Source organism: Schistocerca gregaria, chromosome 5, assembly GCF_023897955.1.
Source record: "Schistocerca gregaria isolate iqSchGreg1 chromosome 5, iqSchGreg1.2, whole genome shotgun sequence".
Taxonomy (NCBI): Eukaryota; Metazoa; Arthropoda; class Insecta; order Orthoptera; family Acrididae; genus Schistocerca; species Schistocerca gregaria.
In genome coordinates, this window is record NC_064924.1 from 418,707,952 (window position 1) to 418,724,897 (window position 16,946).

The window sequence follows — 16,946 nt, forward strand, 5'->3', positions numbered from 1 at the left end:
TATGCATCTCTCAAAATAAACGATATTGTCATACAGTGCCATATATCCCTAGATGTCGTGAATTCAAACCGTTTCACAAGTGCTGCATTCGAATACTTGATAGCAACTGACTACGGTTGTTGGTAAAAGACAATAAAATAATTACTGTTGGTGAATTTCATTGATTTGACAGTTACTTAAGCAGCAGATGTCCCCTGTCCATGATGGATAAACAGAGATTTTTCTTTGTTGTCGTTAACAGCTTGATGGCTATATTCTTGGCAGAACTAGGCAGCTCACCGTGTTAGTTAAAGGCCTCGTCACAGGTATACGATTTTCACATGATTAACGAAAATGATTCACATAACGGCCGATAGTCTTAGTACTTGTCAAATGATTAAGGAAATGGCCGATCCAGCACAATGTCACGGTTATTTAATTCGTAATCTGAATAACAGAGATCGTTAGCTGATTGCGTAAGCGCAGTAATTATGAGCATGTAACAAGTGCTGTACGAAAATGGCGAGCTTCCGATTGCCACCGCACTTGAAACGAATAGGTGAAGGCCGACTATACAAGTCAAATGAAAACAAACTACCGCTCAACGTCCTTGTGATGGCGGGCTTAATTGGTACTCCCGATATCTTAACCTTGAGTATAACAATTTAGACAATCCGAAGGAAGCCCTCGGTATTTTATCCTTGATTATAACAATTTAGACAATCTGAAGGAAACCCGCTTTTGACAAGGTTGCTGTTTTAAACAAGGCTAGATCGCCCACCTTTAAGATTCCCAGCATTCCGATTAATGCTTACAAGTGAAGGCCTTATTGATTTCTTCTCCCATTATTATAGAACGTTAACTTCTTCTCGGTGATCAAGTTGTAGACTGGACAGTAAATTGAACTTTTGTTATAGTATGACATAGTTACTGCAATATTTTCTACTGTTTTCTGACCGTTTCTGCAACTTAATTGTTGATCAACAACTGCTGCTTAGTCTTTGTCGAGTATTACCTCATACAAAGAGCTTCTACGTTGACCTATTGCCTAGTTGTAAACCGCACTGGTGCGCAAAACTTAAGAACGTATTATGTGTCACTGTCAAATACATAGCACTATGAAACTTGGACCGTACATGTAAAGACATCCTACAGTATAGTACAGAAGGTGACTGAACGAAACACACATTGAGGTACAGAAATGAGTCTTTTATTCAAAGATAATAATTACACTGAAATCAACGCTATTTACGATTGTCCCCTGGGCGTTGCAAAAGGCCAAACATAATTCTTCTGTGTGTGATGACCACGGACGCCAATGCATGCATTGTAAAGTGCTCGGATTCTGGCCGTAGTGTTGGTAAACACACTAAAGAGCCAAAGAAACCGATACACATGCCTAATATCTTGTAGGACCCCCGCTAGCTCGCAGAAGTACCGCAACACGACGTGGCGAGGATTCGAGTAATGTCTGAAGTAGTTCTGGAGGGATTTGACAGCATAAATCCCGCAGGGCTGTCCATAAATACGTAGTAGTATGAGGGGATGGAGATCTCTTTTGAACATCACGTTACAAGGCTGCCCAGATATACACAATAATGTTCATGTCTTAGGAGTTTGGTGGCCAGCGGAAGTGTTTAAACTCAGGAGAGTGTCGTTGGGAGAACTCTGTAGCATTTCTGGACGTGTGGTGTGCAGCATTGCCCTGATGGAATTGCTAACTCCATCGGATTGCACAATGGACATGAATGGATGCAGGTGATCAGACAGGATGCTTACGTAGGTGTCACCTGTCAGAGTTACATCTAGACGTATCAGAGGTCCCATATCACTCCAACAGCACACTCGCCACACCATTACAGAGCGTCCATCAGCTTGAAGAATCCCCTGATGAAGTGCAGATCCATGGCTTCATGAGGTCGCCTCTACAGCCGTACACGCATATCCGCTCGATACAATTTTAAACGTGACTCGTCCAACCAGGCAACGTGTTTCCAGTCATCAACAGTCCAATGTCGGTGTTGACGGGCCCATGCGAGGCGTTAAACTTTGTGTCGTGCAGTCATCAAATGCACATAAGTGGGCCTTCGGCTCCGAAGGGCCATATTAATGATGATTCGTTGAATGGTTCGCACGCTAACTCTTGTTGATGGCCCACCACTCAAATCTGCAGCAATTTGCGGAAGGGTTGCACTTCTGTCACTTTGAACGATTCTCTTCAGTCGACGTTGTTCCGTTCTTGTAGAATCTTCTTCCGGTCGCAGCGTTGTCGGAGATTTGATGTTTCACCGGTTTCCTGATATGGCATACTCGTGAAATTGTTGTATGGGAAAATCCCCACTTCATCGCTGTGACGCTGCGTCGCATCGCTCTTGCGCAGACTGTAACACCACGTTCAAACTCACTTAAATCTTGATAACCTGCCACTCTAGTAGTAGCAACCGATTTAAGAACTGCACCAGCCCCTTGTTGTATCATAGAGGCGTTGGCGACAGCAGCGCTGTATTTTGACTATTAACATATCTCCATATTTGAATACGCTTGCCTACACCAGTTTATTTGGCACTTCAGTGTAATCCAAAAGAATGTATTTGTGTTGACTTCAATTTATGGTAACTGTAATATGTAGTAGAGGCTTTAGCGAAGGTGTGATGGCTTGATATGATGATTTGCAAGTCAATTTAAAGTCAAGATTGAGTATAATTGTCCTTATCGGGACACACGATTTATAATGGAGTCAGCTGTGTCTTGCCAAAGAAGTCATTTCGGTATTTAACTTGAGAGGTTTACGGAAATCGAGGGAAACCCAGCGCTTTTTGTCTGGACGGAGATCTGAAGCCCGATACTGCAGAATGGGAGACAAGTACATCAGTGGCTACGACACTTTGCATCGTGTGAGTTACTCTCAGAAAGCGGTGATTTTTGGTGAAGGCTCGTAATAGTTCCGTTCACCCTGGCCAGTTTCTAAGTAGTCAAGCATAGTTATTAAATAACAGCTTGATTACTACTGGGAAGTAGCAAATGTTGTTGTTGTTGTGATCTTCAGTCGTGAGACTGGTTTGATGCAGCTCTCCATGCTACTCTATCCTGTGCAAGCTTCTTCATATCCCAGTACTTACTGCAACCTACTTTCTTCTGAATCTGCTTTGTGTATTTATCTCTTGGTCTCCCTCTACGATTTTAACCCTCCACGCTGCCCTCAAATACTAAATTGGTGATCCCTTGATGCCTCAGAATATGCCCTACCAACCGATCCCTTCTTCTAGTCAAGTTGTGCCACAAATTTCTCTTCTCTCCAATTCTATTCAGTACCTTTTCATTAGTTATGTGATCTACCCATCTAATCTTCAGCATTATTCTGTAGCACCACATTTCAAAAGCTTGTGTTCTCTTATTGTCTAAACTATTTATCGTCCATGTTTCACTTCCATACATGGCTACAGTCCATACAAATACTTTCAGAAAAGACTTCCTAACACTTAAATCTATACTCGACGTTAACAAATTTCTCTTCTTCAGAAACGCTTTCCTTTCCATTGCCAGTTTACATTTTATATCCTCTCTACTTCGACCATTATCAGTAATTTTGCTCCCCAAATAGCAAAACTCCTTTAGTACTTTAAGTGTCCCATTTCCTAATCTAATTCCCTCAGCATCACGCGACTTAATTCGACTACATTCCATTATCCTCGTTTTGCTTTTGTTGATGTTCATGTTATATTGTAACTTCAAGACACTATCCATTCCATTCAGCTGCTCTTCCAAGTCCTTTGCTGTCTCTGACAGAATTACAATGTCATCGGCGAACCTCGAAGTTTTTATATCTTCTCCATGGATTTTAATTCCAACTCCGAATTTTTCTTTTGTTTCCTTCACTGCTTGCTCAATATACAGATTGAATAACATCGGGGAGAGGCTACAAGTGCCGACTCAGTACAACAAGTAGCAAATATTACTGGGATAATTATTCAGGCCTCATATTCGTATGGCTTGTCCCTCATCCGATGACTTCTAGTTGGTGCGCCAATGTTCCTGCGCGCCAATTCATCGAGAAACCATATGCTCCCAAAACAGCACGCAACCGAAGGATATAAGAGGTCCGCCAGTGGCTACCGCCAGAAACTTCGTAACCGTACAAAGCTTCGTAGCCACTGATGCATTAGTCCCAAATTCTGGAGGATCGGGCTTCAGATCTCTGTGCAGGCAAACAGCGTTGGGTTTTCCGTGTTTCCCACAAACCTCTCGAGTTAAATACCGACCTGGTTTCTTCGACGAATGCCGGACATTTGCCACGCCGGACATTTGCCATACTTGCCCCTTCGCCAGGTAGCGATCCCTCAGGTAAGGAAGGGACGCCCTTCCTCATACTACTTCTTTCCGGTTTCAAACCGCCGCCTCCACATCTTACTCGATGCGACCAGTACGTAAGGGACCTTCTTCGACATCTTGGCGAAATACAGAGCTTCTTTTCCGAAATCGAAATATTTATAGCTTTTGGGAAACGAAAGAAATACCAACGATTATGTCAGTATGTAATTACTTCTGCCAAGAGTAAATATAGATCCCTCTCTCTGTACGGTAGCTTCCTTTCACGCTTTCTGATCGCGATAGAAACAGTCCATCGGGAGGGGAGCAACAAGAAAGGAACGTTGTAAAGAGAATGCGAATGTACGCTAATCGTTTCTTTCTGATCACTGCATTTGTGCCCACTTTAGTTACTACAACTGCATGCCCAAAAGTCAATAAGGAAAGAAGAAGTGGGAATGTGAATGTTTGAAAACAAGAACGACATACTCCATATTAATTTACTCTCTAAAATCCGATATCCCTTGCGGCGAAACATTAGTTGATAAAGTGTAGCGGGACAATGTTCAAAACATGACTGAAAATACGTTCACTAAATAGAGATAAGAACATCTATGATTGACATGTCATCTAAAGTCGACATACAATTTTAAAATGTTAGAAATAAGGAAATGAAGTAATACAGAATGCTATGCTTGTAACGTACGTTGTTATTGTACATTGTTTACCTCTGGTATTTACAGGGTCATAGACAAAACATCCTAGGTTTTGGAGGGAAAAGCCGTAATTGTAATGATCTGCACTACAACAGAAAGAAGAAGCACAACTCAAGGAAAAATAATGTAATGTGTGTTTCAGCTCATAAGTGAGATTGAAGCAGATAGCTCCTGTGACTTAGTATGGGCAGAGGTTATATTCGACAACCGGACTACATTAATAACTGGTTCCTTTTACCGACCGCTGGCCTCAGATCAAACAGTTTCTGAACAGTTCAAAGAAAACTCGAGTCTCATCACAAATAGGTACGCTACTCATACAATTATAGTTGGCAGTGACTTTAATCTACCTTCTGTATGTTAACAAAAATACATCTTCTGCCCTACTGTTAATAGAAAACAACTTCCGTAATTGTTCTAAATGCTTTTCTTAAAATTATTTTGAACAATTAGTTCACGAGGCCATTCAAATTGTAAGTGGTTACGCAAACACACTTGACCTCTTAGCCACAAATATTCCTGAGCGTCACGACGGATACAGGGATTATCGAACACACAGTCGTAGCGAGCCTCAATTCCATTACAAAGAAACTCACCAAAACTAAACGCGAAATATACCTATTTATAAAAGCAGCTAAAAATTCGTTTGTCTTTTTTCTAAGAGACAGTCTCCAAAACTTCCAAACTATGTAAGCGAAGACCATATGTGGCTTCAGTTCAAAGAAATAGTATCAACAGCACTCGAGAGATTCATACCAAATAAATTAATAAGAGACGGAACTGATCCCTTATGGTACACAAAACACGACAGAAAGCTGCTGCAGGAACACCGAAAAAGGCACGTATAATTTAGACGAACGCAAAATCTCCAAGATTGACGAAGTCTTACTGAGGTTCGGAATTTGGAGCGGATTTCAATGCGAGATGCATGCAATAGTTTCCGCAACGAAAGTTTCTCTAGAAATGTGGCGGAAAATCCAAATTCTGGTCCTATGTTAAGTGGAACAATGGAAAGGCTCAGTAAGTACCTTTACTGCGCGACAGCGATGAGGAGGAGGAGGGGAACACAAGGGACCCAACCCTTCGGAACAGGTAAAACCGTGGCAAATGTCCGGCGTGACAAATGTCTGCACACCTCGTCGACAAGACGCGAATGATCCCCTTACCAATCGTTTTGCAGCTGCGCTGGTGTTTCATCCCTAACGATCACAGTTTCGGCGACGCGTTTGGTCTCCCCTTCTTTGCCGCGAAGAAATGGGCGAGCGAAGTGCGAGTGTTGCGTCAGAAGTGGTCCGACAGCCTCTGAGGTCAGCGAGCCCGCCGTGGGGAACCCGCTGTACGGCAGTCGGCAGCCGGTAGTCCTTGGACACCTGCTGTACGGAGCCGCCTGCTTCGTTGCCGCTCGCTCAGGGGCTCTGCCAGTCACAAGTCTGCAGCGGGCACGGCAGCCCGAGTCCGTCCGACAAAGGTACGTGCTCTCGCTACCTAGGTGTCCACATAAATTGCTCGGTGCGCAAACATTTGCACGTGAACGGACATCCTTTGTGGTGCGCAAGTGCTGCATATGTTGCAAGTCCTCTCCGGGAAGTTCTGTGGAAGTTGCCGACTCAGTACAAAACTGTTCGTTCTACAGGAAGAAAATGAACAGGCCTTCCTGGCAGGAAATTTAATGTAGCTAAATTTTGTACTGACGTATGTTTGCACTACAGTTCGTATTTTTCGATTTATTCGAGAAAAACATACGAAAGTGACCTTGAAATGCTCCCCCACTACCACACTAACCACGCCCCCTACCCCTCCTCCCCCCCCCCCCCCCAACAATAAGTCAGGATTCCTAGTACGTTGTTCATGGCACTCCCTCCTATTGCACCTACAGTTCCCATATTCGACATTTTTTATCTTCGTTGACTGTGCTTATTACGCCACCGACTTAGTTGAGTACTTACAAGTTGTAACACTGACGTTTCTTAAAATTTTGCCTAAGAATTTTGTATATTTTAACAGCGTAAAATAAACAATTCGTCAGGCCTTTTGACTACGAAACTACAGTGCTTCTAAGGGTTTAGATTGGATCGAGCTGCCAACATAATTAGCTTTAGCGAAATGTTTACAAAAGTCGCTAGTTTTTCTGTACACTCAACAGCAGGTTTAAATTACCAGTGTTAACGAAATAGCCAACTGTGCTGGTGTCGTAATAGCCCAATCAATAGAGACAAAAGTGATCGAATATCGGTAACAGTTCGTGTATCCTGAAATTTTTGTACAGTGGTAGGAAGGGGTCCGCAAACAAAGTACAAGAAACCATGATTGGTGATAAGTATGGGGTGGAAGGGCTTTTGAATGTAATTTTTGTACGTTTTTGTAGAATAACTCGAAAACCGTGGCCTGCAGCGGAAACATATCCGAGTGCAAAATTTAAGATTAAATTTCCTACAAAAAGGTCACGTTCATTTTTTTCTGCAGACATTTCGGGCGTAGCGAGAGAATGTGAAAGTCTCACGTTTGATTTTTGAAGGCCAGGCATAACAGTCCGGATTGAATGAAACGACATCGGTAATGACAGCTGAATGACCCTGCGTAATAAACAGATCCTATGTGAAAAGACAAATTAATTACTTCAAATATCGCTTCTATACTTACAGCAATGTTAATTTATACGCGTCCCGTCTATGGATTTATGAACACAGTTGAGTAATGTGCAGAGATATTGATCACTGATCCAGTTACATTTATGCGTGATCGCTTACGATTTTAGTGTAACGAGAGCGACTGGACGGTGGTAGTCCAGCCTAGCACGGCTGACTGAGCCAGAAATGAAACTGACAATGTGCCATAGATCAGAAGGCCTGCATCATGTTGAGACGCAGAGTAAATTTTGTTTTCTAAGCAGAAAAGAGTAGATTATGTAGTCAGGATGAATTACTTTTCCCTGTGTATTCGTACGTGAAAAATTTGTAAAGGACAATGAACAGATTTCCGGCTGTTGTAGCCATTCATAAGAACGAAATGCCTCTGGCAGCACGAATCCGCGTATGGACATCAGATACGATGGTATTTCTCGTCTATAGCTCATCTGCAATTCGTCTCCGCAACATTTACCGCTGATCAGAGCTGCTGCTTCACCAATTTATGCTTTTCTAGCACAAACACCCACGTTTCTACAGCATTCATTGTCCTGGTTAAGCTAGCCAATACAGCGCGCAGCCTGACATTTTACTCCTTCGTTATCATATTACGTAACTCAGACAGAATGCGTGTGAACTTCTCATAACGTAGCATTCTTTACGTTCCTGAATTCGTCCTTCTCTATTAGGTAGAAGAACACATTTCTGAAAGAAAATACGCATTATGGGACTTGCAATGCCTTGTCGTTCTTCTTTGATCTCATCTACACATACGGCGCCCCACTTCAACACTAGTAGTTCTTTATAAATGATATACGTTGATTTCCAGTACTTTTTCTTTCCTTTATTTTTATTTTTGCTAAATTAATTTTTCGGCGCTTTTCAAAACATTTAAATGCTTATGGAAGCAAAATCATTTCCAGTTTTATTTAAGTTTATAATTTCAAAGAGAAATTGCGATCAATAATTGATATGCGCGACCATTGATTTCTATACTCTGTGGATGTCGAATTCCAGCTGCCTGATAGTCCTGGCCAAAGATGTAATATTTCGTTTCTTACCTAATCACAATATGGCTGCCACGAAATCTCATGAGACCGCAAAATGAAAGTACCTTTCGATTCTGCTCCCACATTAGCCTTTTTACATTGCATGCTGATACAAAGTTCAAAGCCCGAAGAAATAGATACTTCTTCATCACGTATAGACCGATGGAAATGTTTTTGTCTAAGTACAAGATGGCGAACCATGCACATGACAGGAGCCTCTAGACACGCCTACGTCCAGGCAGTACAAAGATCACTGTACACTACTCGCAGAAGAAAGTGTACACTATTATAAGGTATTCTATGATCTACCGAAGAAATTTAACCAGTCTGGTTAAGTGTGATTAATAAATCAAAATCGTATGTCTCGTTAACTAGATAGTCCAAGATTTTTGTCTCACATTCTGCAGTTCTTCCGTAGAGGATACAGGCTTTTCCTTTCCGAAAAAGTTATGAAATATTTCAGTTGTCTTTCAACTCCTGTCGCAATCAAGTGAGTGAATTGGTTTAAAGAATTACAAGTTTACCGCTTTGAATAGGTGCAAAGCAAGTGAGACAATGAGGCATTTAAGTCGTCTTCCTAACTCCAACTACTGAACCAAAATGATATTAAAAAAGTGTCTGTACAGTGCTACGTGTGCAGTAATCGAGCACTCTAGCATAGTCGGTGTAGTGGATGGTATTTGCTTAGTGTTGAATTCTAATATTTTGATGACATCACTTAGTGAGTAGAGCAACTGGTGTGAATAGGCCTAAATCATTGAAATTCGTGGCCCTTTTCATGATTGTATCTAACTATGGAAAGTTTCCAAAATGGACTAGTATTGTCCTTCAAATTGTAACATGGGTTTTTGTACCAGGGACTCAATAAATAAGTCGTACCAAGAAAATTTTACTAAACAAACTATCTCTGAATTGTGTAATGACGACAGGTAGTGTAAACTGTCGAAAATTATCTGCAAATCTTCAGGTCACACGTACTGGCTCGATGTTTCAAAATCCACAGATATCATGCGCCGGGAGACTTTGTGTAGTACCGAAAGGCGGTTCACCTCATTGACTTTATGTAGCTCTTCGTGTTCAACTTCTTCTTCTCCTTCATAACTCCGTCACCACTAAGTTCTAGCTTTTTTTTTTTCACGACGTGCAACTTGGATGTCTGCTTCAGGCTGAAGTGAAAGGTTCAGTTTTCTTTAATACGTTAAAATTGGATACCTTAGTTGTGTTATTAAATGGAAGCGTTATTTCTCGGTGTAAGCGCTGAGTTGGCACGGAATACCGTTACCCTGGTAGATACAGCTGTGTGAAAGCTGCGATCGCCGAGTAGTAGGTATACTGCCGTGACCGACATTTGTAGCATAATGCCGTAGCGGTACAGAGAAAACGTGGAAACACGATTGAGCTGTTCTGAAACTCCTGAAAATATTTAAATAGAGTGAATTTGTACATCGAATTTGTCTGTGGTGCTTTACGGCGCGATTAAGCCTCTTGTCTGAATACTGAGTCGTGTCAAAGTACTTTCTGACAGCGTCTGCATTAGTGCGTGAAATGACACTCTGCACATGCAGGCGCTGCACTGATTTTAGAACGAAGCAGTTGACGATCGCACACTTTTGCAGCTGCAGTCATCTTATACCCAATTTACCTAGGTCCCTCCATATCTTGAGCACAAATTTATTTCTGTTCAGAGAAGTATTTAAAAACTGAAAAAAAGACAAGAAAGACTAGGGTTTAACGTCCTGTCGACAGCGAGATCGTTATAGACTGAGCACAAGCTTCGATTGTTTCAAGAATGGGGAAGGAAATCAGTTGTGCCGTTTAAAAGGAACCATCCCAGCATTTGCCTGGAGCGGTTGAGGGGTATCGCGGAAATACTTGGACATGGATTTAAACCGTCGTCCTCCGGAATGCGAGTCCAGTGTGCTAACCACTGCACCATAAAGCTCGTTTTGGAAAGGCGATTCAGTTTTGTTGTCTACTGTACTCTGTCAGACAGATGAAATTTTATCATTTTTCAAACATCTAACACATGACCATATGTCATTATCACAACCGACAGCATGCAGCATACAATTTGTGGTACAAATCAAACGCTGCAGGGCCTGTCACAGAGCATAACTGCTGCACTAAAGAAGTGAACTGTCTAAGTACCCGACATTTGCCGAGCATATATTTATTCCAATATTCTGTTAGTGCGTCTCCTCCTTCCTGCTCTCTCTGCCCATCTCTTCCCCCTCGCTCTGTCCATCTCATTCACCTCCTCTGTCTGTCCACCTCCTCCCTCTACCCGATCTGTGCATCTTCTGCTGCCCGTCTCCCTGTCCATCTGCTCCTCCCCCTCTCTCAGCACATCAACATCATCTCCCTCTCCCTTGCCATGTGCTGTTGCACCCTCTGTTCATCTCTTCCTCCCCCCTCTATCTCCTCCTCACCGCTCTAAGTCCACCTCTTTCCTGTCTTCCTTCTAGGCCTCTCCCTGTATGTTTCCTCCTCCCCCTCTATCTCTGCCCTCCCCTCTCTCTGCCCATCTTCTCCCCTTTTGCTTTTTCTGTCCATCCCCTCCTCCCCTTCTCACTGTCCATTTCTTCCTTCCTTTCTCTCTGTTCACCTCTTCCTCCTCCTATCTCTGTCTGTCCTCTATGTCCCCTACCTCCGTCCATCTCTTCCTTATTTCTTTCTCTGTCCATTTCCTCTTCTTCCTATTCTCTATTTCTCCCTACCCCTCACTGTGGCCATCTCCTCATCCAGCCTCCCTGTCTATCCACCTCCTATTCCCCTTTCTCACCAATTTATCACCTGCATACCCATAGCAGTCTGATTCTTACCCTAGTAGTATTTATATCCAGGTAGTAAGAAATATGACTACCAAGTTTGTTTGAAACCGATCCAGGTGTTTATAAGTAGCGTATTACCCACGAATTTGCCCCTCGAACGGTCTTCTCACATGTGTTTCACACATATTTTACATATTTCACTCACACTTTTGCACTTACTTCACCTGTATCTCTAGTGAATTTCGGCATGTGGTTTTGTTTTCACACAGCTAGTTGTTTATAATGTCATATCTGCTGAATTATGTCTCATACAATGATATACTTTTTCAGGTACATCCAGTGGTATATGTGGATACTATTTTGAGAATAAAGTTAGTAGTAAAGAAGTAATAAATTAAAACGTCATGCATGACGCCGCAATTTTTTACGCATATAGGTGTTTATAATGTTATATTTCCTCAACTATGTGTCACATCATCATATATTTCTGCAGATACATTCTGTGGTATTTGGCAATTTTGTCTGCAAATTGTGTTGCTAAGAGAGTTAATAGATACGAAGTAATAAATTATAACATAATGTGTGAAGTGACAATTTTACTTCGTAAACAACGAAAATGTTTTAAGCAATAAGCTTTTTTCCTTCCATCATTTCGTGTAGGGTGTTAGCAAGAAAAAGTCTCGTAAAGATTAGAAATTACGTGTAAAGTTTGTTGCAAGTCACTAAGTGCTTTCATTCTCAAATACTGAATGAACATATTCTGGCTATCTACTACACTACTTCATCCCAGCACGATACTGTTCAAGGGGAGGTAGCTCTTAGGCCGACAGCGATTCTTTCCCGACAGTAAGTGATATGTGAATCAAGTTTCGTTAAAACCAATAAGGTGGTTTAGGAGGAGACGTGGAATATACCTACATATATACATCCATTTTTACAATACTCGTATGTATGGATGCCGCCCTTGGGAGGAACGGTAATAGTCAGAGAGAAACAATGACAGTCCGAGGTGATAGTCAGTAACAACAAACAGGCAGAACAGCAGATAACTGCCCACTTAACAGACCTGCAAACTGTCAGATATCCATCAGGCAATTATCATCGTGGTAATAAATAGTGGTTGCCCTATCAAGCATGGAAATATGGGTACCACACCACATATGGATATATTAAAGAGAGGAGGCATCATCTATCTATAACAGAAACAGATGGTCACTGTAACTATCAGGTTTATTACTGTAACACATCACCACGTGAATTAGTCACTGAGATAAGCAAATTAACATTTGGTAACTGGATATGGGTTTACATTTGTGAAACGTATTTTCGGCACAGATTTGTGAGTGTGACAAAAACATAATAAGGAGCTTAATTTGTGAATATGGCCAATGATTTTAAGAGTGGTTAGCGAATTCGAGAAAGAACAAGAAAAAAGAACTATGAACACCAGTAAGATCGCCAATGTGCATGATGGAAGCAACTAGCTCGCTGGAAAACATTAAAACTGCGCAATTACCTCCATATGGAAGGTAACTAACATCACATCCCTACCGCATCGATGATTGCAGTTCCGAAGCAGTCAGCAAGCTAATACAGTGTCATGGTGGGAGTCGCAGCAGAAATAACTGGAGATTGTTATCCTAGGGTGGCCTCTGTATACAGCTCTAAAATGTAGACACGTTCCATAACACGAGGTCTCGCCTGGCAGCATGTGTTTACTCTTCACTCATTGGCCTCTGAAACTTTGATCTTTCTGGAAGAGCAGTAGCCCACCTGCCAATAGTAGTAGATATTGCGAGTTCCATCAAGCAATAACTTTCTAAAGATATAAATATTGTGGACCAGTCATAAAGCCTGTTACAGGGATTTGAAATAAATGTCTTACCAAGGCGTGGCTGCCGGGGTAAATGGCGGTTCTCCTGCTCCAGCGTCTCTGAAGGGCTGCACTTGGCTTAGATTTTTATCTTATCCAAAAGGATTCCACTCCATGTCTCGAACAGAACTGTTGTTTGGCAGAGATGGCTTTCTGTACCGCCGAGAATGTGGGTGTTCGTAAAGCGAATGAATTCCGCTTTGGGTACCTGCGGTGATCTTCTACGTTGGTCCAGCCACCTTGAAAGTCTTCAGATCTGCAGAAAATAACAAGGCCTGTACTGCAATAAAGAAAGAGAAGAGAGGAAGCAGTTTTCTGTGCAGTCACAGTTAGTACTGAATACTGTCTGCAGCCATGATGCAGCACGAGAGTGGGTCTACACTGTCCAAGGGAATGACCGTATAATATCATGAGATATGTTGCGTGACAGCTGCTATGTAACACTGTACATCCACCATCCTCAAATAGGAATACATTTCCTATAATATTAACACGTTTAAGGAAAGAAATGAGTGAAGAGAAATCGTGTGGAGAACAAAGAACTTTTCTGATTGATTTTCGACATCAGTTTTCTGACAGGTTTTATGCAATCAGCCAAGACATTCTTTCCTGTGCCAATTTCTTCATCTCAGAGCTACTTTTACATCTTACTTTCTCAATGATTTGCTGGATATATTTTAGTCTCAAAATTTACCAACAGAATTCGCTTGCTGGGGCCTCTCTTTAGTACCACATAAGTTATTCCGTGATTTCTTGACGCATTTACTATCTTCTTCTAGTCATATTCCTTTCCCCGTCGATTCTGCGAGATTCCTAGTTTCTTATGATACCAGTCCACCATTCTTTCACGCCAGATCTCGTACGCTTCGGTTCTCTCTCTCTCCTTCTCTCTCTCTCCCTCTCTCTCTCTCTCTCTCTCTCTCTCTCTCTCTCTCCCTTCTGCAGCTTTTCCGACAGTTTGTTATTCAGTTAAATACAATGTTGTGTCCTAAGCATACAATCTCAGAAATTCTTTCCTTATGTTTAGGTCTATGTTTGATACTATTAGTAAACACTGTTTAGTCTTGACTGTACTTATTGCCTGTGCTTGTCTGCTTCTTATATCCTATGTGCTTTGTCTGTCACGAATTATTTTTCTTCCAGTGTAGCAGAATTCTGCCACTTCATTTACTGCATGGTCTCCAATTTCAGAGTAAGGTTTCCGCTAATCTCATTGTAGATAATCGTCACTGTATTCCTATTTCTTTGGTTTACTCTCAGTCCTTACTGTATGGTCATTTATTCCGTTCAACCACTCCCGTAATTTTTCTTCATTTTCACTAAGGATAGCAAGGCCACCAGATTATCTTATTAACACTCTTTCGTCCTGAATTTTAATCCTATTTCTAAAAATATCTACTATTTCCATCACGTTTTTTTCTCTGTATATGTTGAACAGTAGGGACAAAATTGTAATCTTGCCTTACATAATTTTTAATTCCAGTACATTCTTCGTTGTATTCTTTTCTTATTATTCCATCTTGATTTAGGTACATGTTGTATGTGACTCATCTTTCCTTCCAAAATATACCTATTTTCATGAGTATTTCAAACATACTGAGGCTTTTTACGTTGGTGACACATTTTCTAAATTAACGACTCTCATGCAAGGGTCTTGATTTTTTAAACTTTTACCTTTTTACCAAGTACAAAGTCAGAAATGGCTATATGGAACGTTTATCTTTCTTAAACTCAAAGTTATTTTCAACAAGATCTTCAGTCTTCTTTCTCATTCTTCTTGTCAGTAACTTGGACGCTGAACTGCTAAGCTGATTGTGTGATAGTTGTCCCACTTATATGCCTTTGTATCTTAGAAACAGCGCTGCTGATATTCTTACGAAATTACGTTGATGTATCTCCAGTTTCATAGACGCTACACACTAACATGAATAATAATTTGTTTCTGACATCCACTACATATTTCATAAACTACTGAGGAATCAGTGGCAAACATTTACTTAAAAACAGATTTGGCCTACGTGTACTAATTGTAATGGCTTCTATGAGGAAAAATTACTGCATTTTTTTTTTAACAAAAACACGTAAGCGTTCGTTAACTAGCCGAGAAATCTTCGTCTTTTCTCATAGCAGGGAAAAATCCTGAATAGTTGCCAGTACTTATTTAGGATGCATCACTGATATGATACGAATTCTCTCTTTTCAGGCATTGTATCTGAAAAATAGTGGACCTCGGCCAAACGGCAGTTCTCTTATACCGCTTATACTACGGAGCTCGATGTGATGCCAACTGTCGACTGATGTATACAGTACTTTTCCTATTATTTGGTTGCCTCGAATAATTATAACTGGTGGAACACAGTACGGCAAGTGTTCACCAGCAACGTAAATCACGCAGGATTACCAAAAGAAAATTCTGTAAACTGCTTTACGACGAAAGAAACAGATACGTTCCATAATGAACTGGAGACGATTCGTCGTTAAGAATGAAGTCGATCCAGCTTGAGAAAGTTATGCAGTAGACAGGTGAATTGTAATTAAAGATACATTTCTTTTAAATACAGAGATGTTACACATCTCAACTACTGTTTTTCCCGTATAACATTGAGAGAGACTTTTTTCATACTACATACTATCTCATGGATACAAGAGGAGTTACAATTAACGAGTCTCATTCGATGGTAGCAACGGCACTCTGCACAACAGAGAAGATGATGATGATAATAATGACTTTAATTAGTGTCTGAAATCAGATGCTACTCCGTCCCACTGTATGGTTCGCGGGAAGAACGACTGCCGGAAAGCCTCTGTGCGCACTCGAATCTCTCTAATTTCACATTCGTGATCTCCTCGGGATGTAAGGGCAAGGGTGAAGCAATATTTTTGATACCTCATCCAGAAACGCACCCTCTCGAAACCTAGACAGCAAGCTACATCGCGTTGCAGAGCGCTTCTCTTGCAGAGTCTTGCTAAACCTTTCCGTAACACTATCACGCTTACCAAATAACCCTGTGACGAAAAGCGGCCGGCCGGAGTGGCCGTGCGGTTCTAGGCGCTACAGTCTGGAGCCGAGCGACCGCTACGGTCGCAGGTTCGAATCCTGCCTCGGGCATGGATGTGAGTGATGTCCTTAGGTTAGTTAGGTTTGATTAGTTCTAAGTTCTAGGCGACTGATGACCTCAGAAGTTAAGTCGCATAGTGCTCAGAGCCATTTGAACCATTTTTTGACGAAACGCGTCGCTCTTCTTTGGATCCTCTCTATCTCCTCTGTCAACCCGACCTGGTACCGGTCCCACACTGATGAGCAATACCCAAGTATAGGCCGAACGAGTGTTTTGTAAGCCACCTCCTTTGTTGATGGACTATATTTTCTAAGGACTCTCCCAATGAATCTCAACCTGGCACCCTTGCCAACAATTAATTTTATAAGATCATTCCACTTCAAATCGTTCCATACGCATACTCCCAGATATTTTACAGAAGTAACTGCTACCAGTGTTTGTTCCTCAATCATATAATCATATCATTATTATCATATAATAAAGGATCCTTCTTTCTATGTATTCGCAATACATTACATATGTCAATGTTAAGGGTCTGTTGCCACTCGGTGTACCAAGTGCCTAACCGCT

At 41.5% G+C, this 16,946-nt stretch overlaps 1 protein-coding gene across 1 annotated transcript in view; it reads left to right on the forward strand.

Moving 5' to 3' along the window:
* Positions 1-6,346: 6,346 nt before the first annotated feature.
* LOC126272901 (cytochrome P450 4C1-like) overlaps positions 6,347-16,946 on the forward strand; it is a 270,136-nt gene continuing 259,536 nt past the window's right edge. Inside the window, exon 1 of the mRNA XM_049976165.1 lies at positions 6,347-6,468. The gene's annotated coding sequence lies outside the window, so the exon portion shown is untranslated. The remainder of the gene's footprint in view (positions 6,469-16,946) is intronic.